General features: G+C 43.5%; 1 non-coding gene across 1 annotated transcript; it reads right to left on the reverse strand.

Moving 5' to 3' along the window:
• Nucleotides 1–253: 253 nt before the first annotated feature.
• On the reverse strand, nucleotides 254–360 carry LOC136231638 (small nucleolar RNA R71). The gene has a single exon (XR_010690007.1). It is a non-coding gene; the product is annotated as a small nucleolar RNA R71 (small nucleolar RNA).
• Nucleotides 361–5,053: the final 4,693 nt, after the last annotated feature.

Genomic DNA, 5,053 nt, shown 5'->3' on the forward strand with positions numbered 1-5,053 from the left:
AGTTAGAGCTAGAAATATCAATATTTTTAGACTCATGATTAGGAACAATTGATCTCTTAGGTGTGGGATTACATTTATTGTCTTTGTGCTCATAGGAATTGCATCCGAACAGATCTTCCAGAAGCTGTTTAGATTTTCTCTGAAAGAAGAAGCTGCAGAATGGCTACAATCCATTGAGCCAGGATCTCTCACTGACTGGGACACTACAGTATCTGCGTTTCTAGCAAAGTACTTCCCTCCGTCAAAGACTGCACAATTCAGAAGCGACATCACCTTGTTTAGGCAGTCCGACGGTGAGAACTTGCATCTAGCCTGGGAGAGGTTCCAAAAGTTGTTAAGACGGTGCCCCCACCATGGTTACCAGCGATACCAGCTTGTTGACATGTTCTACTCAGGAATATCTCCTGTCAGCCGCACCTTTCTGGATGCAGCAGCAGGAGGAAATCTATTCAACAAGACTGCAGTTCAAGCGTACAATCTGATGAAAGAATTAGCTGAACGAACTGCATGTTGGCAAGTTGAGAAGCCGACTCCAAGAAGAGGCACAACAACCAAAGAGTTCCCTGGAATATTTTCAGAATCAAATCATCAGATAGCAGCACTTACAGAGAAAGTAGATCTGCTGGAAACTCACCTGAAATCATCGGAACCAGTAGCAAGCTGTGAGGTTTGCAGCGGAGGGCACAAGAACGTGGAGTGCCTGATGGTACTTGAACAGATCCATTATCTAAAACAGTATGGGTCAAATAGCACGCATTGGCAGCAGGACAGACACCAAGGATCAGGTTCTGAGACTGAATGGGAGAGAAGTATAGATGTCCTGAGAGAAAGCCTGAGTGCCATAGAAGGAAGATTGGCACACAATGAAGCTTTCTGCCAAAGGCTTCAAACACAGGTCAGTAAATTGGTAGAAGAGGAAGCACGAGCAATCACGCTTAGGAGCGGAACACAGGTAAGCGCACCAGCCTTTGTGCCTCAGCAAGACAAGGCTTCAGACTCCATTCCTGGTAATATCTCTACCCCGTCTGCTCCACAGGTAAGTGTTTCTGATCCAACTCCGATTACTGAAACTGATGTACCACCAACACAAGTTACCTTGCCTTATCCTACTTTTGGGAGAGCTAAGTTAGACAAGGATTATTCCAAAATGTTGAATGTGTTTAAGAAAATCGAGATTAACCTCCCGTTTCTTGAACTTCTTGAGAATATGCCTGTGTATGGAAAATTTTTAAAAGAGCTGATCTCTAAAAAGAGAAAATTAGGAGATCATGAGATTGTAATGCTAAGCCAGGAATGTTCTGCCATGCTAACAAATCTGTTACCTAAAAAATCTAAAGATCCTGGTAGTTTTAGCATTCCCTGTACAATAGGCAAGGTTCATTTTAAACGTGCTTTATGTGATCTTGGTGTAAGCATAAATCTTATGCCGTTGTCTGTTTACAGGAAATTAGGAATGGGAGACCCAAAGCCTACGTCAGTCACAATTCAGTTGGCTGACAGGTCTATAAGGCGTCCGGTTGGAGTGGTGGAAGACCTTTTGGTCAAGGTAGATCAGTTCATCTTCCCAGCTGACTTCGTGATCATGGACATTGAAGAAGATGATCAAGTCCCGATCTTGTTAGGGAGGCCTTTTCTCGCCACTGGACGAACACTGATTGATGTTGAGGGAGGCAAACTGATTCTCAAGCTTCAAAACGAGGAAGTTGAATTCAACATTCTAAAATCTATGAAATTTCCTGTTGATGATGAATGTTGTAATTTTCTGAGCGTAACTGACTCTTTGGTTGAGAATGTTTTCCAGGAAACTGAAGAACGGAACCTGAGTATTGAACTAGATGAGGAGCCATTGGATTTGGAGACCGAGGGAGAAGGTAAAGAGGGTTGTCATTGGGCCCAGCACGACGAACTCCTGGACAGAGGAACCAAGACAAGGCCTAAGACCTCGATTGAAGAACCACCAACCCTCGATCTCAAACCCTTACCTGCCCATTTAAAATATGTGTTCTTGGCACCTCCTTTACACTTACCTGTGATTATTTCGGCTGAACTTACAGGTCCTGAGGAAGATTGCTTGGTGGAGGTGTTGAGGAAGCACAAGGGAGCGTTTGGATGGCAAATGTCTGACATGAAGGGAATCAGCCCGTCTCTCTGTGAACACCGGCTCTATATGGAGGATAAGGTGAAGCCGACTGCTCAATCACAGAGAAGACTCAACCCAAAAATGAAGGAAGTAGTGAAGGCTGAGGTAATTAAGTTGCTTGATGCAGGGATGATCTATCCAATCTCTGACAGACAGTGGGTGAGTCCCGTGCATATGGTGCCGAAGAAGGGGGGCACAACAGTAACATTGAATGAGAAGAATGAACTAATCCCGGTGCGGAAAACTACCGGGTGGCGAATGTGCGTGGACTACAGGAAATTAAAGACGCCACCAGGAAGGATCATTTCCCTCTTCCGTTCATTGATCAAATGCTTGAACGCATGACAGGTAAGTTTTTCTTCTGTTGTGTGGATGGGTATTCGGGCTACATGCAAATATCAGTGGATCCTGACGATCAGGAAAAGACCATTTTCACTTGCCCTTTTGGGACATTTGCATATAGACGGATGCCCTTTGGGTTGTGCAATGCACCTGCTACGTTTCAGAGGTGTATGACGGCTATATTTTTTGATATGATAGAAAAATTCATGGAGGTCTTTATGGATGATTTTTTTGTTTTTGGTACTACTTTTGATAGATGTTTGCATAACTTGGGATTAATGCTGCAAAGATGTGAGGAAACTGACCTAGTCCTAAACTGGGAAAAGTGTCAGTTTATGGTCACTGAGTGTATAGTTTTAGGGCATAAGGTATCACGAAAAGGGATTGAGGTAGACCCTACTAAAGTTGAGGTCATCGAAAAACTACCTCCCCCTTCCAATGTCAAAGCAGTCAGGAGTTTTTTAGGCCACGCTGGTTTTTATAGGCGCTTTATTAAGGATTTTTCTAAAATTGCCAGGCCTATGACCCAATTGTTGCTAAAGGATGCCAATTTTGTTTTCACACCTGAATGTCTTGAATCTTTTAACACTTTAAAATACAAATTGATTAAAGCTCCCATAATGGTTAGTCCCAACTGGGATTTACCATTCGAGCTAATGTGTGATGCCAGTGACACAGCTGTAGGTGCATGCTTAGGTCAAAAAGTGGATAAAATTTGCCGACCAATTTCATATGCTAGTAGAACTCTGAATGACGCTCAATTAAATTATACCACCACAGAAAAAGAGTTATTAGCTGTGATTTTTGCACTTGACAAGTTTCGTTCATATTTGGTGCTTTCAAAAGTTATTGTTTACACTGACCATGCTGCATTGAGTTATTTGTTTTCAAAACAGGATGCCAAACCTAGACTCCTTAGGTGGATTCTATTACTGCAGGAGTTTGATCTAGAGATACGAGATAAGAAGGGAGTTGAAAATGTGGCTGCTGATCATCTTTCTAGATTGGAACAAGAGGAGGTGGATACTGACACCGATGCAGACATCCAGGAGACATTTCCCGATGAGCACTTACTGTCAATTAGACATGTCCCTTGGTTTGCTGATTTTGCTAATTTCCTTGTAGGAAAGTTGATCCCTCCAGACCTCTCTTACCAGTAGAGGTGGAAGTTCCTGCACGACGCAAAGCAGTACCTCTGGGATGATCCCTACCTATTCAAGGTTTGTGGCGACAACATCATCCGTCGGTGCATTCCTGAGGAGGAGGTAGCTTCCGTCCTTGCATTCTGTCATTCTAAAGAGGTAGGTGGCCACCATGGCGCGGACAGAATTGCAGCTAAGGTACTCCAGAGTGGGTTCTATTGGCCCACAATCTTCCATGATGCTTTTAATTTTGTTAAAAACTGTGATAAGTGTCAACGAACTGGTAACATTTCACAGAGACATGCCATGCCTATAAAACCAATTTTAGTCTATGAAATCTTTGATGTTTGGGGGATAGACTTTATGGGACCTTTCCCGAAGTCGTTCAATAACGAGTACATCCTTGTAGCCACGGACTATGTTTCTAAATGGGTGGAGGCTGTAGCCCTGCCTAGTAATGATGCGCGGGCTGTCATCCGATTCTTGCAAAAGAATATCTTCACACGGTTTGTCATCCGAATTGCAGCTAAGGTACTCCAGAGTGGGTTCTATTGGCCCACAATCTTCCATGATGCTTTTAATTTTGTTAAAAACTGTGATAAGTGTCAACGAACTGGTAACATTTCACAGAGACATGCCATGCCTATAAAACCAATTTTAGTCTATGAAATCTTTGATGTTTGGGGGATAGACTTTATGGGACCTTTCCCGAAGTCGTTCAATAACGAGTACATCCTTGTAGCCACGGACTATGTTTCTAAATGGGTGGAGGCTGTAGCCCTGCCTAGTAATGATGCGCGGGCTGTCATCCGATTCTTGCAAAAGAATATCTTCACACGGTTTGGCACCCCCCGCACCATTATTAGCGATGGCGGGTCTCATTTTTGTAACCAAGCTTTTAAACAGGTCCTGTATAAATACGGGGTCACTCATAAAGTGGCTACCCCGTATCATCCCCAGACCAGTGGTCAAGTTGAAGTGTCAAATAGAGAGATTAAAACCATTCTTGAAAAAACAGTAAATTCCTCTAGGCATAATTGGTCACTCAAATTAGATGATGCCTTGTGGGCATATAGGACAGCGTTCAAAACACCAATTGGCATGTCCCCATTCAGGCTAGTTTACGGTAAGGCATGTCATCTCCCTGTAGAACTCGAACATAAAGCCTACTGGGCTACCCGTTTTCTAAACTTTGATACACGAGTTGTAGGTGAGAAACGGTTATTGCAGCTTGATGCCCTGGAAGAGTTCAGGCTCAGTGCCTATGAGAATTCGCGGATCTACAAGGAGAGGACGAAAAGATGGCATGACAAGAGAATAATCAAACGCCACTTTGAGGTAGGGGATAAGGTTTTACTGTACAACTCCAGGCAGCGATTATTCCCTGGTAAGCTGAAGTCGAGGTGGTATGGACCGTTTGAGGTCACCC

The sequence above is a fragment of the Euphorbia lathyris genome, chromosome 5, assembly GCF_963576675.1.
Source record: "Euphorbia lathyris chromosome 5, ddEupLath1.1, whole genome shotgun sequence".
NCBI lineage: Eukaryota > Viridiplantae > Streptophyta > Magnoliopsida > Malpighiales > Euphorbiaceae > Euphorbia > Euphorbia lathyris.